We start from the raw sequence: 22,227 nt of genomic DNA, 5'->3' as shown, positions 1-22,227 counted from the left end.
GGAATAAAACTCTTTCCTCTTGTTGACCTTGGCAATACAGATAGGAAAAGTGAGGCAGTGGCCCCAAGAAACCTTTAAGGTACTCATGATTCGATGAAAGTTCTCAGGAAGTACCACTTTTTTGCAAAACCCAGGGAGGTTCCACGGCCTCAGACAAGTTTATTCCTTCATAGAAACACAATTCTTCCCTTTGTGATTTTACCTCTGACAGAAACTCACCTAAATTTCTCCCCAGACCCCACCCCTACTCTCACTCAACATTGGAGGTTCCTCCACTTTGAATAACTATTTCCTTTATTTACATGGCATCTTAGGATAGTGCCGTGACCATCCGGAATATGGGACCATAGCCCAGATCAGCTCAGATCTCATCTTTGCCTGGACATTCTTCACATGTGCGCATCTAGTGCTTTTTCTTCTGCAAGAACAAAAAAATCCTATAGACTTTTTCTCCCCCTTATGAAACGTATTTCTTCACAAATGCCAAGGGGCCAGTCCTTTTCCTAAAGTTTACCCATTTAGCTCAGTTTATGTCCACCAGCTATACTTGGGATCATTTCTCTTCACCTGACACAATAGCTTTCCTCATTTCATTCAGCACTTGCAAACACAGCAATGAATATACTGTTCTGGAAATGGAAACATGCATTTTGGGGGAGGAAAGGTGTGCTTGGTTTTTCAAAAGTTTGGAAATGGATGTTCAAGATTTTTTTTTTTAATTTTTTGCTTTTTAGGGCCTCACTCGGGTGGCATATGGAGATTCCCAGGGTAGGGGTCTAATCGGTGCTACAGCTGCCCACCTACACCACAGCCACAGCCACAGCCACATCAGATCCGAGCCACATCTGCCACCTACACTACAGCTCACGGCCACACCGGCTCCTGGGTTAAAGATGTTTTAATGTCTTTATTGCAGATCTTTTGAGAGTTTTAAAGCTGTAACATATCCTGTATGTATGCCCACCTCTCATTAGTTCTACTCTAGATAATTTAAGTGCTGGACTCAAGGTGGGATAGAGAATCTATAATTCTGTATACTGGATGACCAGGTTCTTCTTCCTAACTTGGTAACTATCAGAGAAGCACTGCATATGGAGCATAAGACCACTACATTCAGCAGCAGTTAATCCAGGATCACTAAGCAACTCTCTAAAATAGCTTCCTTGATGACTTGTGTGACCGCCCTTTTGCTAGAGTGATTATATGTATGTATACGATGCCTTCTATCAGACTCTCTAAAAAGAGATTTATGATTTCAAAATTTCAAAAATACCATAAAATACAAATTAAATGAAAAGAGAGACATCAGAGTGGAAAAAAACCATGGGAAGAATGTTAAAATAAAGCCAGAGTGTTAAAAAAAAAAAAAAAGCGTAGAGGTTCCCAAACCCAACTACATATTAAAATCAACTGGGACGCTTAGTAAAATACATCTCCCTGCTCCCAACCACAGAGTTACTGAATTAATATTTTTAATAAGGTCCCTAGGTGATTCCTCAGCCAATCTGGAAGATCAGAAATCAGAAAATTCTGTTTTGATAGGCAGTACTTTAACAGTGCTCTTGTTAAAGTTATTTGAGCAGCTGCTTTAGACCAAGACTTCACCTTCACAAGGAAATATATACTTGATAAATTACTTGAAGATATTTCTTTAATATATGTTCAGCTGTATCCCCATTCAGTGGCCGAGGAATTTCCTATAAATAAATATTATATTTGAGCCCCGCTTCCCTGAAAGCCGGTGATTCTATTACCCAATCAAAGTATTCAATAAAGTCAGTGAATATTTACTTGGAAAACCCTCAGTTATAATAAAAAAAACAACTTCAAAGCCAAAACTTTCATTTATAAGCATACACTCTTCTCTCCAACTCCCAAGCATCAACATTAATTGGCGACAGCATTCTCCACTTCTGAAAGCTACATAAACAAACACAGATGTCAAACAAGAAACAAATTGATAGGATACACAAAATTATCTCAGTTGCCTTACAAGGTGACACTGAATATATTAAACAAAAGTTGGAAAGAAAATTTAATTTACAAATCTCACAGGAATATTGGTTTCATCTGATAACAGATAGTTCTTATGCTATGAATTTTCCTTCGAGAAGGGAACACCAATGGGAGTCATCTCCTGAAATGTTCACTGTCTAGTACACAACAATAAAACAGATCAGAAATTGGCTAATCAATGCTGGAAGAAATGTCAAAATAAAAGCCCAGATTTGCGCTCATTCGGGGGATGCCTAGAATTGCTTAGTTTTCAAAGAGGAGGAGGTGAGGTTTTTAAAGGACATGCCCAAGAGACAGGAGGACGTAAAGAAAGGCCAACTTCAAAGAGTGATGAAAGCGCATTAGTTTGGGGTCAGGAGGGCTGGTCACCAGCAGTTCCTGCTGTTTATGGAAAATTCTGGAGTTCCTGTTCTGGCTCAGGAACCTGAGAAGTATCCATGACGATGAGGGTTCGATCCCAGGCCTCTTTCACGGGGTTAAGTACCCAGCATTGCTGTGAGGTGTGGTGTAGGTTGTGGACACAGCTCAGATCAGGTGTTGCTGTGGCTGTGGTGTAGGCCAGCAGGAGCAGCTCCAATTTGACCCCTAGTCCAGGAACTTCCATCTGCAGCAGATGCCTCCCTAAAGAAAAAAAAGAAGAAGATAAAAAAAGAAAAGAAAAAGAAAAAAATGCTAAGGACCACAGGACATTATTTTCCAAAAAAAGGAAAATAAAACACAAGAAAAGGAAAAGCCAGCAATGGTGAAGGGAACAGGAGAATAAAAGGTGACTCCATAAAAGGAAGAACTCTATGACAATTAGAAGCAAAAGGGAGTTACCTGGGAGTAGACAAGCAGACAAGTAGAAAGCAGGCAATGGACCATATGACTGTGTCAACTGAAAAAAAAATACACACCTTCAGCATTGGAGAATTATGTTTTACTCATCAGACATACGGAGGACTTAAGCCCTTAAAACCACCCTGGAAGTCCACAATCATGTGGTTATTTGGCAAAAATATGAGCAACCAGATGTATCAATCTATTGATAACACACACCAATCCATTCTCCCCTGTCAGAGACCTCAGTGGATTCCAGGAGTGACCCTTTCTCTGTGGTTTCACTTTCCTTGATTTCAATTGCCTGAGGTCAACCACTGTTCAAAATTATCAAATGAAGGAGTTCCCGTCAGGGTGAAACAGAAAGGTTTTGAGTTCGATCCCTGGCCTCACTCAGTGGGTTAAGGATCCAGCATTGCCATGAGCTGTGGTGTAGGTTGCAGATGTGGCTTGGATCCAGCATTGCTATAACTGCAGTGTAGGCTAGCAGCTATAGCTCCAATTCGACCCCTAGCCTGGGACCTTCCATAAGCTGAGGGTACGGCCCTAAGGAAAAAAAAAAAAAAAAAAAAAAAAAAAAAAAAAGAAAGAAAGAAAGAAAAAAAAGCCAAATGATTAAATGAAAATTCCAGAAATCCACAATTTGTAAGTTTTAAACTTCATGTAGTTCTGACTACATAGCATAGCATCTCATGCCATGCCCCTCCAGCCCGCTAGGAACGTGAATCTTCCATCCCTTCATCCATCATATTCCAGCTGCAAATGCTACCCTCTTGTTAATATAGCGAAAAACATAGTATACGTAGGACTTGGTAGTATCCAAGTTTTCAGGCATCCACTGGGGGTCTCGAAACCTGTTCGCTGTGGATGGGGCGGAGGGGGCACTACTGCGGTTATCTCCCTGCTCCCCATGAGGGGAAAGAGGAAGATAATGGGCTTTAGAACCATACTTGGGGAGTTCCCGTCGTGGCGCAGTGGTTAACGAATCTGACTAGGAACCATGAGGTTGCGGGTTCGGTCCCTGCCCTTACTTAGTGGGTTAAGGATCCGGCGTTGCTGTGAGCTGCGGTGTAGGTTGCAGACGCGGCTCAGATCCCGCGTTGCTGTGGCTCTGGCGTAGGCCTGTGGCTACAGCTCCGATTTGACCCCTAGCCTGGGAACCTCCATATGCCTCAGGAGCGGCCCAAGAAATAGCAAAAAGACAAAAAAAAAAAAAATATATATATATATATATATATATATGTATGTATGTAAATAAAAAATGCTTTAAAAAAAGAAAACAATACTAAAATATATAGTGTTACTGAGGATATTTCCAATGTAGGGTTTTAGAGAGAGAGGGAGCGTCTTGCATAAACAGATTGTTGTTTTACACTGAAATCATGATACTACTGAGTTTGCAACCTCATAGTCTGGAGAGGAGCATATCAAAGATAAATTACCTTGATAGGTTCCTTTCAGAAACAGGTCATACGTGGAAATCAACAATTTCTGGAGTCCCCTTTATGCACCCCATCACCATTCCGGGGTGTGTGTGTGTGTGTGTGTCTGTGTGTGTGTGTGTGTGTTCCAAAGAGCTTTATTTTACAGCCAGTCAGAGGAGCTGCAGGATTTGTGGCAATGACACCACCTAGGTGGTCAAGATGGATTAGCTTGATTAATAAATTCAGAGAGAAGGGGATCAGAGGGAAGGACAAGGTGAAGATCAGACATAAAATTAAAAGATAAGAGAGTGAAGGTAAAACATAGCCAGACGAGGGAGGAAGGGGGGAAAAAATGCAGACATAGGGCTCCCTTTTCATGTACGGAACATTTCTGAGACAGACTATAGTTCTCAGGAAATGTGTTTGTGAAAATATAAAATATTTGCTTCTTCCCCAGAATCTATTCCTCCTCTCTCTCATATCTTATTTTATAGGTAACAAATGTCCTCAAAGATATACAACACCCATCTCTCCTGACTACCGTTTATGAGACACACGCCTTTTCAGAGCCAGCCACGGGAAGCATCTCCTGTGCCAGGGGGACCCGATGTAATAGGAAGGGAGAAAATTGTTTCTATCACTCCTGTATGAATAAGAAAATTGAAGATTAAACAGGGTACTGCTTGTGCTCTGAAACTTGTGGTTAATTTAATCAGACACCCTTGTGGCTCAGGGTCTTAATAACAAAAAAAAAAAAAAAGCAAGTTCCCTGGATAACTGATCTTCCTTTTTTTTTTTTTTTTTTTGAGTTGGAGAATTGAGGGCCAGAAAAAGGCAGAGGCAAATGCACCTCGCAGGGGAAAAGAATGTGATGGGAAAAGGCAGCAGCCCTGCTCGAAGAATATCTAAAAGCATCATAGCGTTTATGAGGATTGTGTAGCATCTTATGTTAGAAAATATGCATGCAAAGCTCTGGCATGGAAGCCTGCAGGACAAGGAAGGACTGTGCTGGAAAGAGTCTCGGCACTGGCCTGGAGACAGGAACGGTCTCTTGCACCCAGGGCTCCTCGGTGTAAGAGAAAAGGATCAGTAAACAAGCAAGTGTGTGGATCTGCTGGCCCTGAGGTCTAGGACTTGAGTACAGAGATTAGGGAAGTGAGCTGGGGCAGCAAGGCCAGCAGCATGCAGGCCTCCTCCTGCAGCAGGTTTCCAACTCCCCTCCAGACCCTGTCAATCAAGGCCTCACCAACATCTGACCCATCACCTCCTGTCATGTATGTGAGCCATAACATTTGTGCTAAAGAATAATTCGAGGTGCAAAGAGCAAATGTCTCAGTCACAGCCGTGCCTGAGGACTCAGCAACACCCAGATGACTCCTGACCACTCTTTCCATTGGATTCTCACTGCCCCTTACCCCCCCAGCCAAGCCGTACAGAGGCTCACATAGAAAAATACCATTAGCAATCGATTTCGCCGGTGCAAAATCTTCACCACCCCAAAGAAGACAGCTGATGTGACATTCAGAACAAACAAGACATGTCTCGAGAGTCAGTGCCCTTTGCTTAGCTTCCTGGTCCCTCTGTTTCTTTGGTGAACCACAAAATGCAGATTCCTACTGCCATAATGCTCCTCAGACAAGCCATCCTGGGCAGAACTGCCTTGCTCTGCTGTCTGCTGCAATAGAGGCCACAGCAAAGATGGATTTTCCTTAAATCACTAGCTGCATTAGAGATTTAAAATACTCTCTATGTCTTCAATTACAGATGACACCATGGAATTGCCCTTTTCGAAATGATGGTTTCTCAAACTTCCTCGGAGGAATTTGCTTTATAAAGGAAAGCATAAAATGTCCAGGAATTTGCTTTATAAAGGAAAGCATAAAATGTCCAGACAGAGGACTGCAAAATGTGAAGTGCCGAGAAGCAGCCAGAGGTTTTAACTTGCATAAACAAACGTCTCTTGAATACTCATTCCAGCGGCTTATGATGAGGAAGCCACTAAGATGTGGCCCCAGAGAATCATAGAACCAGTGTTCTTTAGACTCTCAAGAGCCTTCATAGGAGTCTGGACTAACTCCCATCCTGTTTCTTGTAAAATGTATGAAATAAGTAACAGACACAACGGATGGGTATATTGGCCAAGGTCAGCAAGCTGTGTTATCTTTATCATCTCATTAGCAAGAACTTTGAAGAAGCTGAGATTTTTACCTTACTTGCAAGCTAACAACTTAGCATGTTCCAGTGTCACAACACTGTGAAACTCCCAGTTCAAAGACAAATGTCTTTATTAGTCACAGCAATAACATTAGCCAGAGCATTAGTATTTTCTTGGGCCAGTTCCCCGAGCCCCAGTTTCCACAGGGAGATTTGAAATGGACAGGATGACAGAAGCACATGTAGGAGAGAAACCCTGAATTTAGGGAATCCAAATCTTTTATAGTAGACAATAAGCATGAATGCCCTTTGCTTTAGAGGAATAATCACAATTTTCAGGAAATTGTTGTCAAGATAGTCCAGAACAAAGATCGTCAGGGCATCTGCTTGCAGGTTGTCCAGGAATCTCAGAGACCCATGGGATTCACTTCCAACATTACCCTTTGTACATCATCTTAAATTCTGGCCAAATTTTGTGAGTACACCTGTCAGGCAGTCACTCGGATAAAACTTACCACCTGAGGCTGGGACCATATCTGTCAATTTGCCTCATACAGCATCATATTAAAGATACTATCAGGGACCTTGTTATCACAGTAGGAGGCATGTCAGTCTCACAGAAAGCGACTATCAACAGGACGCTAAGCAGTAGGATGAGGCCAATCTGCTGTGTTGACCTCAGCCACACCTCCTCACCTCCAGGTCCAGAACCAACCACCCGAACAAACCCGATAAACCATCAAGATCCACTTTAGGAAGCAAGGTTGATTTCTCTGTATGTTTGGGGATGACCCTCCATTTGGTCCAAGATATTAGTTCAGGTCCACCACGATGTATATGTAACAACACAGACTCCAACTTGGTCCACAAGGAGGAAGTTAAAGTAATTTTATCATTCATAATAATCCAGGCCAGAGTATGGAAGCTGACCAGAAAATTTTCCAGGGTAAGCAGCTAAAGATAACCCCTATTATGAGTGACTTCCATTGTGTGGAAAACTGCCCATCAAGTGTACTTAAATAATAAGTCACTTATCCCTCTGGGAAGAGTAGAATTGATTTGTGCCAATTTCAACCTAGAATATTCAGGAGGGTGAACGTGCCTCCTCTGTGTTCTTTCCAGTTCCCTCAGATGCATGAAGAAGCCCAGAGGAAGTCAGAGATGCAGTTGGAAGGAGTTGAGTTGAGTCCCTGCATTCCCTTCACTGAGGAGAACCACCCACTGACATAAGCACCCACTCTGGGCTATTATGTGAGCAAGAAATGAACTTCTGTCTTGAAGCCATCACAAGTTTGCTAACCTTCAGCAGCAGAGCCAACCCTAAATCATGAGGTAGCAATGCCACTTTCAGGCATTCTCCCCAAAGAAGCATGCACATATGCCAAAGCAGCCTTAGTGACAGAAAACAAAGGGAAAGAGCTGAAATGAACCACCATCAACTTGGACAATGAAATAGCATTCAATGGTTAAAGTGAGTATACTATACCACAATTAAGGATATGAAATTTGCACACATCACACGGTAGTCTCAAAAGCATAATTGCCGACTACAAAAGCAAGGTGATATGCACACTAATCATTTATGTTAAATCATAGAACACATAAATAATGGCATATTTTGTTTCTTGATATCTACATAGATGTTAAACATGTAAGTATTCATGAAGATGATAACAGTTCAACTTCAGAAGAGCAATTACTTTTGGGGACAAGAAGGAGAAAGTGATGCAGTGGAGAAGCATCAATTGTATTGACAATTGGGGGGTATTTTTAAGGAGAGAGATACCTGAAGGAAAAAATATGGCAAAGAGTTAATAGCTATTAAATCTAAGTAAAGTGTGCATGTTCTTTATTAGACTATTTTCTATGCTTTTCTTCACATTTGAAACATTCCATGATTAGAAATACTCTTTAAAGCAATATAGAAATGTTTCCCTATCCCAGAGGTGTGTCACTCTGAACTCCCACAGTTTATCTAATCTATTTGCATGCGAAAATCTTTGGGGAGAAAGAGGCATAATTTGACGAAAAGCAGGGTATTATAGAATTCTTGCTCTCTAGAGAAACAAACAAGGCCCAGTAGCTGCTTTAGATGCGCAGTCAGCAGGGAGCCATCCAATTTGACTCCTCTTCAGCAAATGCAAGGAATCAAATGCAAAATTTAACACTCTGGGACGATGTTGTGAAGCCATGGCATTCCCTGGGGATCTTCAGGTACGTGAAATAATTAATGGGCTATGCTCACCCATAACTAATTTTCTTATCTCCAAAGGAATTTATGGGAAATTGTCTTCATATAATAAATAATCAGAGAGTAACAGTGCAAATCAAAATATGTCTCATGTTTGTAATAATCTCAGATCACTCTTCAAACTATAGTTTAAATGGGTTGAGATGGTTTATGAATAAGACATGGGAGTGAAAGGGTCAAAGTCACGTCAACCCTGGCCAAGTTCTACCACCTCCTTCACAGGCATTTCCTGATCAGCCACGTCCATAGAGAGCTCTTCTGATCTTCTTAAAAACTACATTATGTCTCCTCTCAGTTTCTACTTCCCTGGTTAATGAACACTTTACTGCATGTGTTTTTCATTCAAGTGTATAGGCCTTGTTTTGCTGTATTTTTGTATTCTCCATAGCACCTAGTACTGAACTCTACAAAAATTAGATGTAGGAGGAAAATGTTTTTTTGATGAGCTGATAAATGCAGTACTGAGTTTAAGATTCAATGATATGCCTGGAGTTCCCACTGTGGCTCAGTGCTAACGAACCCGACTAGTATCCATGAGGACGTGGGTTCAATTGCTGGCCTTACTCAGTGGGTTACGGATCAAGTGTTGCCATGAGCTGTGGTGTAAGTCACAGACACAGCTCAGATCCCAAATTTCTGTGGCTGTGGCATAGGCTGCAGCTGCAGCTCCGATTTGACTCCTAGCCTGGGAACCTCCATATGCTTCAGGTGCTGCCCTAAAAAGAAAAAAAAAAAGGAAAAAAGAAAAAGATTCGATGATATATCCCCTGGATTGAGGCTTATAATTTCTCCTCACCTTATCTTCCAATCCAACATTTAGCATATAGTATATGGTAATTTATTTTGCATTAAGTGAGCCAATCAAAAGGATAACTAAGTAAATCCAAATGTTTTACACAATATTTCTTCTTTCAAAGGATAAGGTTAGAGGTGGAAATTGATCATGTTTACAGTTGATCTGTTGCCTTTGTTTGTTTGTTTTGTTCTTTTAGGGCTGCTTATGAGGTTCCCAGGCTAGGGGTTCAATCGGAACTGCAGCTGCTGCCAAACACCACAGCCATAGCGACACAGGATCTGAGCCACATCTGTGACCTACACCATAGCTCATGGCAACATCATGAATCCAACCCACGACCTCATGTTTGCTAGTCAGATTCATTTCCCCTGAGCCATGATGGGAACACCTCTGCTGCTTTTATAATGAAAATAGACTGACCATTTGTAACTATGTTCCAGAATAAACTGCTCCTGAACTGTATACCAAATACTACATAAGGTTTTGAAAAGTTTTGCCTGGAGAGCAAATTAAGAGTTAACAGGAGGCGTTCCACCTTTTACCTGAGGGGGGAAAAAAATGTAGTCAAAAAGCCAGAACTTCATAACAAGCTTAGACTTCACAAGAAAGGTATACATCATCTCAAAAATTATGTCACTCTATTTTACGGCAGGTAAGCATTTCTTAGGCAGTTGAGACATATTTACTCTGACACATCCATTATTATCCAATGACAAAATAACAGAACGCTTACAAAAGAAACTGAAGAACTAACACCTCGGACTAATAAGCACAGCATCTCCAGGGGACATCAAACCAGGCATAAGTCAGGGTCTGTACTTCATCACAGGCTCACACCCACATGCCAACTTTTTCCTTTGCCCATGGTAGTTGTGAACATGAATAATGCAGGCAATGGATCTAACATACAAATAATTATAAGGATGAATTTTAACCAAAGATTTGTGCCTCCTTCTCTCCCTCTACTAACCACATGCCAAAATTACCAAATATGTGAATTTCAGGTTAGACAATGGCACTCCCCTCTTTAGAAGGCATCAATGGTTTCCTATTACCTAGGAATAAGGTTCATACTTCTGAGCAGGGCATTAAAAGTTCTCAATGTTCAGATCCCAATTTGTATTTAGAGGCTTGTATCCTACTACAGCCTTCCACTCACTCTGACTTGACATACCAAACTATTTGCCAATCCAAGTACCACTTAATTCTTCTACTTGGTGTCTCTCTGCTTAAGCCGTACATTGAGGCTGGAAGGATTCTTCCATTCTTGACTCACACGTTCAAAATTCTACACCTTGTCTAAGATCCAACTCAGATGGTGCCCCTTCCCTGAGCCCCCCAGACAAAGTAAATGTCCTTCTGTGGAATCACAGCAAATTTCTTGTGTGATGATTTAACTCTATTAACAACGTACCTTGTGTAAGAGAAGAATGAATGTCTTTATCCTTTTCTATATCACACATCTCCTATGGTCACAATCTACGTCCTTAAGTCACAGTGCTTGGCATACTGCTTTGCACTTGCTGGGCTGGTGAATATTGTTTCCATGAGTAAAGTTGTTTAGTTTCCATTTTGATTTGCCAGGTCATCATACATAGAGTCCAATAAGCTATAAACTCATTACAACCACAGAGAGTAGTCGAATGAGGCATCCAAAGAGTAGACTTTAAAGAGTGCAGAAGAATAGAATAAAGATGTTAGAGCCAAACTTGAGGCCCCATGTGTGTAGTGTCACGTAAGGGAAAGAAAAGTCATTTGGGAGCCATCAGACAAGCATTCATCCTCTTCTTCAGCCATTCAACTCCTCTAAGTTTATTTTTTCATCTACGTCTTGGAAGCATAAATCTTCCAAATCTTCCAGATGCCTGTCAGTGCTATTGTAAGGGTTAAATGAGGTCATTTGTGTGTTACTGAGGGGAGTGGAGGTGGGGTGGGGGAGAAAATTATTATGAGATACTAACCCATGGCTTTTGCCTGCATCACTGCAAACACTTGTCCACTAAGTGTTCATTTCCTCAAGGGAATCGTGAGACAGCAAAACAGAAGGAAACATGTATACACTCTTGGGTTGAGAATTTCAGGAGTCTAAAGTTCAGGCATGGGTTATCTATCATCAATTTAGAAAAATATGTGATGAGTAGGAGCAAACTTTCCTTTTTTCCTACTGCCAAGGCCTCAGCTCCTCAGCTCGGAGACAAAATTCTCCACGTTGGACAATGGACAACAGGTAGAGGGCCACACAAATTCACTGGGTGCTGCAGCTTTGGGAAAGTTGAACCTGGCTATGGGGACCCACCCCAGGCTGAACTCTGGGAAGACTGGACTGGCTCAGTGAAGAGGCTTCCAGGAGTTGAGACCAAAGAAAGCCTGGGCTTCATTTCTCAGGTAGCAGCAAGACCCCTATGGAGTAATGGTGGAGAAGTGTGCCCAGGGCAGGAAGGGTCTTACACAGCTTCACTGACTCAGTTGGCCAAGAAGCAGTAGAAGCATCACATGTCCCTACATGGAGGCAGATGGGACTCCTGCAACTTCTCAGCATTCCTGTAACTCAGGACCAGGTCAGAGATTTAACACGCTTTCTGCAAATCCCAGAGCATCAAAGAAGATGCAAAGAGTCCTATCCAAAGGCGCCTTCAAAGTGGGAACAAGAAGCAATTGTAGCAAGACCTTCCTGGGTGAGTGACAGTGATCTAGCAGGGGTGAGGATGATGACAGTGACCAGATGCAGTTCAGCTCATGCAACATCTTGGCACTACTCGTGTGCCTTCCCCCAAATCAGGTGATATCCCAGGGAAGGAAATGGGAGAAGACGGAGTTGACTGAGATTAGGTTCCTGACACCCAAAGGATGGGATTTCATAATAAAAATTACAGTAAGTTTTAGAGGAAAAAAAAAATGAAGGAAGTTGTATTTCTTACTCCCCTGAATTTATAGACCTGAATTTTCCTTGTGCAAAATGCCCAGCCCAGAGTATGCAGAGAATGTTCAACAAATGTCAGTTTCTTTCTCTCCTCCACTCATCTCCTAGATCAACATAATCAGAATTTTGAATGGAGATTTAGTATCTTCTACTAGATACAGGAGTTGGCAAACTCCTGTATCTAGTAAATGTTTTAGGGTTTGCAGGCGATCTTGTCTGTTGCAACCACTCAACTCTGCCCTTGTCACATAAAATCAGCCAGAGACCATACGTAAATAGGTGAGCATGGCCATGTTCCAATAAAACTTTATTAAAAAAAAAAAAAAGCAAATGGCCTGGATTAGGCCTGCAAGCCACAGTTTGCTGACCCCAGGACTAGACAAAGGAAATTAAAGGGCTATTAATATAATTATAAGAGTATATAGGCCTGACTAAGAGAGAAGTGGGGACAAGCAGCTACAGAAGGAGGGATAGGGGAATAATTCAATGTGGCTTCTCCCCTGGGAGACTGCAAGAATGGGATGCTACTATGAAAATGGAAGAATTGGGAAATTTGGGAAATCCAGAAAGAGAGAAGAATACAAATACCTCTCTTACTACAAAGGGTCTTGATACCCCCATATATAAATTCAACGGCAGAAAAACCATAGAAAAAAGACAGTTCCTGCAGATTCCAATGCTAACATCTCAACAATCAGAAAGGTGTAATGTAATTTTTCGTGAGTGTTATCTTAACTCACAGTAAAAGTCATGGCTCAAAATTCTCAATTTATTTTTTTCAACAATTTTCTAAGTCCCACCTCAACCACTTCTGCTTATTGAACATCCACTCTCCAGGACCACTCAACAAACACTTCCACCTTTCCAAGGGCCAAGTGTACCAAAGAACGAGGGACAGCATCTGTGCCCCAGACATGGCAGAATATGCAAATTAGCCATGTCCCAGGAATCCTGGGAAAACTTGCTACCTCCTTGCCACTGCTGTACATGAACCACCTCTTACATTTCCAATTTGCGTGCCCTTGTCCCCAGGGGCACCCCTCGCGTGGTAGACTTCTTTCCTCTGGAGCTGTAGATAACACAGAGTTCTGCCATTCATTGATCTCAGTGTCTCCAGGCGGTATCCCACCAACAAAACACTCTGTAAATCTCATGAAGGAGACAGGTACCTTAAAATCTTGATGTGAAGGGTGGAAAGAGGAGAAAACATCTCCAAAGATTATTTCCCTCCAATAACTATCTCAGTGAAACAGGGGGTACTCAACCCTACAGGCACGACACAGCACTTGCCCAAATATTTCCAAACGGTTCTCCAAAGCAGACACAAACATTTGGAGAGGAAAGGAATTTGCCATTAGATGATCACAGTACATCTGGTTTTTAAAAGTCATTGCCACAATGTTCCTATCAGGAAGCCGATGTGCTTCCCTTAAAATGCAATCAGCAGATCATGCCAAACGAGTGAACAGACGCTCCTTGCTGGAATCTGGAGGGGACTTTGTTAACGGGTGCTTTCTGCCCGTGACTGTCACACGTAAATCTCTGATGAGGGTTGTGAAGTCTCCTGGAAGTAAATTTGAGTGCTGTCCCTGCAGGATGTCCGTTCCACAGGCATTTGTGATTTGCTCTCTGTGATGCTTGCTTCTTTGCCATCTGTTCTGAATTTGTCACCCTTCGTTTACATTACCTAAAACTGTAAACTAGATTGACATTAAGCATGCAATTTAAGATGTTCCTCCATTCAATAAATTCCCGCATAACCACCAATCTAGACTTTATGTAGCTTCTGCCTACCCTCCATCATTGGCCTCCTTAAATAACCCCCTGGCAGCCCCTCATTTCTGTTCTGTAAGCAGTTCTTGGAATCCTCTTCATACACCGTCCTGCCCAGTCCCAGGGAACATGCTGCTGTCCTCTGTTTATCCTGCTTTTACTTACAGTTCATTTTCTGGTCTTTTTCTTTGCTGTCACCATCATGGTGTGGTCTCCCTTCCATGTTTAGCATCTTCAAACACATGTCTCCTAGCAGGAACTGTTCACGAAGATACCCCCAAATGCTCATACCTGGGGCCTCCTCGCATCCCACTTGTTCTCTAAAAAGGAAAGATTTTTATCCTAAGAACGAACAGCAAAAGTATGACTGCTAGAATCCTGGCTCTGTTATTTCTCACGTTGGCCAGGTCACTCGAACTCTCTGAACCTTAGTTTCCTCATCTTTAAAATGGGAATACAAAAATGTACCGACCGTGTAGGATTAGCCAAAGGATTCATTGAGACGTAAAGCAACTAACATAATGTCTGGTGAATAATTCGTGCCCGATCAATGCTATTTATTGTTTCTCACAATAAATAATAACCTAATCCATGTTCTAATTCGGTTTTAATTATGGTTTGTTTACCTCCTACCAAAAGGATTCTGAAGAGTGCTATTTCTCCCAAAGAATTATTGTATTACTCCATCACATTATTTTACATCCACGTGGGTGTTTTAAATATATGTTGAAAATCATAGTAATTATAAGGCATGGGATAGAAAAAGAAACAGGGTCTTTAATGTGAACAGACAACCCACAAGCTCAACCACAAACTGGAGTCTTTTAGTAACCACCAGTTGGCAACTAATTTGGAAATCCTGATAAATCATATTGCATGTTGATATTTCTTTGGGAACTTCAGTCTGAGCTCAGAAGCTTCTGATGCAGCCCTGGTGAAGGTAGTAGTTAACATTCAGTTTCAAGAGTAGGAAACCCCACCATCTTTGGGATTATTTTTGTTGTATGAGCCAATGTGGAATCAATAGTACTTCATCTGGATTAGTTTATTCCTTTTGCCCTTTCTCTATACGATGACACCAGGGACTGCCACCAAGAAGTCCATCATCACTGAAGACATGCAGGTGGCTGCAGCCAGGGTTGCCCAGCCCTTCACCCAAGGCAGTCTGTGAACATGGGATCAACGAGTCCTCTTCTTGGGACTCAATGGAAGAAAATGTATTTCTTTCCGTCTTAAGGCCTGTTGACTTCCTAGATTCATTCAGGACCAGAAGTTTGATGAAAGAAAGACAAAACAACAACAACAACAACAACAACAACAACAACAAATGTGGAATATTATTCAGCCATAAAAAAGGAAATCCTTTCGTATGCTACAATGTATCCATGAACTTTGAGGAAATCATTCTAAGTAAAATAGGCTAGTCAGCAAAGGACAGATACTGTATGATTCCACTTAAATGAGGTATATGAAATAGTCAAACTTGTAGAAGCAGAAGGTAGAATTGCAGCTGCCAGGAGCTGGAGGAGGGAGAAGTGAGGAGTTGCCATTCAATGGGTATAGATTTTAGTTTTATAAGATGAAAAATGTTCTAAACTCTGTCCAATAATGTGAATACTGGTTAATAATACTATACTGTACACTTACAACTTTAAAGGGGTATATTTCGTGTCATGTATTTGTTACCAAAAAAAAAGCAGGCATAACTGCTGTCTCATTTAGCTCTTTTGTGTAATATTTAACCAAAAAAATCTTAGTGACAGGCCACAAATATACATTTTGCTTACACATCTGCAGATTGGCTGGGATTCTGCTGATCTAGGCAACGCTTGGCCAGGAAATGGTTTCAGTTCAGGTTAGATCTATACATCACTCAATTTCTGAGACCCAGGAAATATTCTTTTTTTTTTTTTTGTCTTTTTGCCTTTTCTAGGGCTGTTCCTGTGGCATATGGAGGTTTCCAGGCTAGGAGTCTAATCAGAGCTGCAGCTACCAGCCTACACCACAGCCACAGCAACTCAGGATCCAAGCCACATCTGCAACCTACACCACAGCTCATGGCAACGCCAGATCCTCAACCCACTGAGCAAGGCCAGGGATCGAACCCACAACCTCATGGTTCCTAGTCGGATTTGTTAACCACTGAGACACGACGGGAACTCCCCAGGAAATATTATTCTTATGTTAATGTCAGAAGCACAAGAGGACAAGCCCAATTGCTCATGAAATATCTGCTAACACCCCATTTCTTCAACAAGGTACATGGCCAAACTCTAAGCCTTGGGTAGAAAATACACTCCGTCAACTGAGAAATGTTAGCCAGAGGGAGGAGAGTAGTAAAATTTTTCTGGAAAATAAATTAACTTACCACATTTATCTTTCACACTATTTCTGCCCAACAAAGGTCTAACTTGATTCTAATCATAGGTAAACAATCAGACAAATCCATAATAAACAACATTCTGTAATACATCTATAGCTTGGATTCTCCAAAGAAGTCTTTGACATAGAAAACACCCAAAATAAAAAGATGAGAAAATGTTTTTCTAAATTAAAAAAGACAAAATTTTTGTGAATCCTGAAACTTGCTGGCATCCTGGAATCAATTTTGGTATTTCTTTTTTTTTAAATTATTTAGTTGATTTACAATGTTTCCTCAATTTCTATTGTACAGCCAAGTGACCCAGCCATACATACACATATATTCTTTTTTTTTTTTTTTTCGTGTCATCTTCCACCATGTTCCCCAAGAGCTTGGGCATAGTTCTTGCACAGTAGGACCCCGCTGCTTATCCATTCCCAGTGTAACAGTTTGCATCCAGTAGCCCCAAACTCTCCATCCATCCCCCTCCCTCCCCCCGCCCCCCTTGGCAACCACAATTCTGATCTCATGGCCATACTCTGCTTCTGTTTTGTAGGTAGGATCATCTGTGCCATATTTTAGATACCACATATAAGTGATATAAAATGGTATTTGTCTTTCTCTTCCTTTTTTTTTTTTTTCTAGGGCTGCTCCCACGGCATATGGAGGTTCCCAGGCTAGGGGTCCAATCGGAGCTATAGCCACCGGCCTACACCAGAGCCACAGCAACGTGGGATCCGAGCCACGTCTGCCACCTACACCATAGCTCACAGCAATGCCAGATCCCCAACCCACTGAGCAAGGCCAGGGATCGAACCCCCAACCCCATGGTTCCTAGTCGGATTCGTTAACCACTGTGCCATGAAGGGCATGCCTGTCTTTCTCTTTATGACTTACTTCATTTAGTATGAGAATCTCTAGTTGCATAGGAATTAAACCTTTTTTTTTTTTTTTTTTTTTTTTTTTGCTTTTCAGGGCCACACCTGTGGCATATGGAAACTCTCAGGCTAGGGGTCCAATCAGAGCTGTAGCTGCTGGCCTACACCAGAGCCACAGCAATGTGGGATCCGAGCCGCGTCTGTGACCTACACCACAGCTCACAGCAACACCGGATCCTTAACCCACTGAGCAAGGCCAGAGATTGAACCCACAACCTCATGGTTCCTAGTTGGATTCGTTTCCACTGTGTCACAGTAGGAACTCTGGAATTAACCTTTAAAAAAATTATAAATCACACTTTTAGGACCACTCAGAAAATTTGAAAATAGGCTAGATATTAAATAACAGCATGGGATTCTTATTAAAGTCTTTGAGGGTGATAATGATGTGGTGGTTAAGAGCAAAATATCTTTACCCTTAGGAGAGCAATGCTAAATGCTTATGAGTGAAATATCCTAATATCTGCAATTTATTTTTAAAATAGTTCACCCAAAAATGTGTGTATTTTTAGATAAAGGTAAACAAAGTTATGTTAACTGCTGATTAACATCAGCAATTGATTAATCCAGGCAAAAGATGTGCATAATCATTGTACAATTTTTTTCTGCTTTCTTGTAGTTTATAACACGGGATCCAAGCCACGTCTGTGACCTACACCACAGCTCATGGCAATGCCAGATCCTTAACCCACTGAGTGAGGCCAGGGATTGAACCCATGTCCTCAAGGATACTAGTCAGGTTTCTTTCCACTGAGCCACAATGGGAACTTATATATGTATGTATGTGTATATGTTATATATATATAACATATATAACATATAAAACATCATATATATGATATATATCATATATATAACACATATATCATATATATAACACATATATCATATATATAACATATATATCATATATATATATAAATGTTAAAAGAAAAACAAGAAAAGGTTGAGTTAATTACTTTGAGAATTCATGGAAAATTTAAGTCACATTGAGAAAAAACCATGGCCATTACAGTGAGTTAGACAGAGGGGGGCTCCAACGATTATATTTGCCAGAGGACTGCTTAGCAAACCATTCAGTTTGTCCCACGCTGGTTATAAGATGCTCAATACATCTTAAAGCGGGGAGGCTTCACACAGAACTTGGCCAATTAAGACAATTATTTAGTGATGGGATTAATTTGATTCAAAGGAATAATTACTAATGATAGAGATAACTAAATATTAGGGAAATAATTGTAGTCAGAAATATTTGTATCAGAATCCCAGCATGGGTTTACTCGGCCATAAAGAGGAATGAAAATAATGCCATTTGCAGCAACACGGGTGGACCTGGAGATTACCATCCTAAGGGAAGTAAGTCAGATGGAGAAAGACAAATACCATATGATATTGCTTACAGGTGGAACCTAAAAAAATGGGTATGAATGAACTTTTTTTTTTTTTTTTTTTTTTGTCTTTTTGCCATTTCTTGAGCCGATCCCTTGGCATATAGAGGTTCCCAGGCTAGGAGTCAAATCAGAGCTGTAGCCACCGGCCTACACCAGAGCCACAGCAACAGGGGATTCGAGCCTCGTCTGTGACCTACACCACAGCTCACAGCAACGCCAGATCCTTAACCCACTGAGCAAGGCCGGGGATCAAACCCGCAACCTCATGGTTCCTAGTCAGATTTGTTAACCACTGAGCCACGATGGGAACTCCCAAATGAACTTATTTGCAAAACAGAAATAGACTCACAGACATAGAAATCAAAATTACGGTTAACAAAAGGGAAGTGGTGTAGGAGAGGAATAAATTAGGATTTGGGGATTAACATATACACACTACTTATATAAAATCGAAAACCAACAAAGGCCTACTATACAGCACAGAGAATGATATTCTATAGCTTGTAATAACCTATAATGGGAAAGAATCTGAAAAAGAGAATATACATATGTGTGTGTGTGTTTGTGTGTGTGTGCATATAGATATAGATATACATATAACTGAATCACTTTACTATGCACCTGAAACTACACATTGAAAATCAACAATTTAAAAAAAAATCATCTGTTAAAAAAAAAAAGGAACTTAAAATGCAAAAAAGAAAGAAAAAAATCTAAACAAGGGAGAAAAATAACTTCAAGACCATAGAAGGCAGAGCTTCAAGAACCATCTCACCCCCACACCTCCTGGTTCTTCTGACACCCAGGAACCTTTGAGGAGTCATTTATATGGTCATACCTCCACCTCACATTACACTTTCTGGAAATAAAATCTCCTGACTTCTCTGAGCCCCTTCGCTTCACAAAGGCACCCTTGCGTCAACTGTTCCTCAGCCGATCCCCAAGACCCACAGCTCATGTTTCTTGTAAATAAGTTTGAGAAGGCTCATTAAGAATTTGATCCTTTTCAAGCAGCACATTCTCTCTTTGCTTCCGATCCCAGAAGAATATGTCTTGTGGCCCTGGGTCCCTGCTCAGGGAGGAGCAGGTGCAAAAGAAGAGAGAACCAGAGCAAATGCAAACTTAGCTGTTAGCACGTACATCCCTCGAGTGACTGTGTTCTAATCTACATCCAATAAATTCAGCGAGTGTTTTCTGTTCTGCATTCTCTTTGGGGAACTGCAGTCTCTCCTGATGAGGCCTCTGCTCATTAAGAGGAAGCAGAGTTTAAAGATTTTGTATTGTTTAACTCCTGTTTTTTTTTGTTTTGTTTTGTTTTTTTCCTACAAAAAAAGAGAAAGCCAGGATTCTAAAGGACAGTATCAAGCAGAGAATATATTTTCTCTCCAGCCTGTTGGTTCTGGAACCGAGCAGGACCCTGTGGAGCCTTCGCAGAGTGGACCCCCCACTCCTGTCCCCCACCTGCTTTTTTTTTTTTTTTTTGGTCTTTTTAGGGCCTGGAAGTTCCCAGGCTAGGGGTGGAATCAGAGCTGCAGCTGCCCGCCTATACCACAGCCACAGCAACCCAGGATCCGAGACGTGTCTGTGACCAGCACCACAGCTCATGGCAATGCTGGATCCCTAACCCACTGAGTGAGGCCGCATCCTCATGGATACTAGTCAGGTTCCTTACTGCTGAGCCTCAGTGGGAACTCCCCTACCTGCTTTTTTTATCTACAGAAACCCTTAGGTCAATGAACTGATTTCATCAGAGAAGTGAGAAAATACAGAGAAAAAGGAAAACCGTCAAGGAAGACAGAATAGTAATAGTTTACCCATTCAACGACGTCAAGGACCTTTAGTTAGTTCTTCAAGGACTAGAGATAATATTCTGAGGCACCTCCTTGGAGCTGTTTTGCAGGTGCTGAAGCCCCCACTGGGTGGAAGAAGTCAATTCTATGCCTACGAGCACGTGGACCCCAAGACTAGTTGGAACCAGAAGGCTGATGATCCTGACTCCCAATTACCTCACCCCCCACCAATCAGGAAAACGTCCATGAGCTGATCATGCCCTGCTCCTCAAACACGATAAGACGCTTCAGTACCCTCTTGAGGGGATGGGGGACAGGCCTTGAGGCACTAGCAGCCTGCTGTGTGCCCCTCTTTGCCTGGCAATCAATGCTACCTTTTGTTTCCTCCGAGTTTCTATTTGGCATCGGTGTACAGAGGCAGCCGATATTCCAACAACGGTTCAAAAACTCAGGGGAGTTCCCATGGTGGCTCAGTGGGTTAAGAACCCGACTAGAAATCATAAGGACAAGGGGTTGATCCCTGGCCTCGATCAGTGGGTTAAGGATCTGGTGTTTCCTCAAGCTGTGGTGTAGGGGACAGATGAGGCTCAGATCCAGCTTGTTTGTGGCTGTGGTGCAGGCCAGCAGCAGTAGCTCCTATTCAACCCCTAGCCTGGGAGCTTCCATATGCCCCAAATGCAGCCTTAAACATGCAGAGAAAAAAGAGAATGAAAGGAAGGGAGGAAGGGAAGGAAGGAGGAAGGAAAAGAGGAGAAAAGAAGACCCAGAGGTTTCCTGGGTGAAATCTGAAACTGGTCGCTCTACGACGGAGGGCTGGGAGAGATGGAAGAAAAAGACAGACCACACCAGACTGGTAGGCAACCATTTTCATCAGCAAGGGAACTTACATACCAGGCTTACCTTGGGCACCGCATGATGTGTAGGTCTCTGCAACGGCCCTCCAGAATCTTCAAAGTTTACACAGAGTCCTGGATCCAGCCGCGTGTCCCTGTCCAGTTGGTCTCAACACTACAGGACTATCACCAGGCTGTGTCCTTGAAAGAGCTCTCACATACTGAGGCCGGGGAGGAGGGGTGGGGAGCCCGCAATTGCCCAGGGCAGCATTCAGATCAACAGGAGGTCATGCCCTCTCCATGACCTCCTCCGACACCCTCCCTCTTGACCACCCGGCCCCCCCGCCCATCTTCCACACCCCTTTCTTCAGAAATCATTCCTGAGAGGTCAGCAAGGGGTCGTGGAGGCAGCTGGTTTGGCAGCTCTTTGGCTGATACCACAACAATGGTACAGGCACATGCCAGAGAAAACTCAAATCAAGATAACGATTCCAGGAGTTCCCCTCGTGGCTCAGTGGAAATGAATCTGACTAGGAACCATAAGGTTTCGGGTTCGATCCCTGGCCTCGCTCAGTGGGTGAAGGATCCAGCATTGCCATGAGCTGCGGTGTAGGTTGCAGATGAGGCTCAGATCCGGCATTGCTGTGGCTGTGGTGTAGGCAGGCGGCTACAGCTTCGATGAGACCCCTAGCCTGGGAACCTCCATATGCCTCAGAAGCGGCGCAAGAAATGGCAAAAAGACCAAAAAAAAAAAAAGAAA

At 42.2% G+C, this 22,227-nt stretch overlaps 1 long non-coding RNA gene across 5 annotated transcripts in view; it reads right to left on the bottom strand.

The window, feature by feature from the left end:
* LOC146398603 (uncharacterized) overlaps positions 1-21,658 on the bottom strand; it is a 264,288-nt gene extending 242,630 nt beyond the window's left edge. For 2 of the 5 annotated variants that reach the window (XR_014819597.1, XR_014819598.1), the window contains exons 1-2: positions 21,535-21,658; positions 2,836-2,893 (exon numbers count right to left, since the gene is read on the bottom strand). This is a non-coding gene — a long non-coding RNA (uncharacterized LOC146398603). Of the gene's footprint in view, positions 1-2,835; positions 2,894-12,670; positions 14,081-14,318; positions 14,474-21,534 lie in introns of those variants that run through there. The other 3 variants (XR_014819594.1, XR_014819595.1, XR_014819596.1) reach the window with 3 other exon arrangements.
* Between the last annotated feature and the right edge of the window lie 569 nt (positions 21,659-22,227).

The sequence above is a fragment of the Sus scrofa genome, chromosome 11 (assembly GCF_054392235.1).
Source record: "Sus scrofa isolate SSC_HxYL_T2T_F1_AM1 chromosome 11, Sscrofa_HxYL_maternal_Yorkshire_Landrace_v2.0, whole genome shotgun sequence".
Classification (NCBI taxonomy): Eukaryota; Metazoa; Chordata; class Mammalia; order Artiodactyla; family Suidae; genus Sus; species Sus scrofa.
Note: the sequence above shows the minus strand (reverse complement) of the source record. Positions and strands in the feature narration are given on the sequence as shown.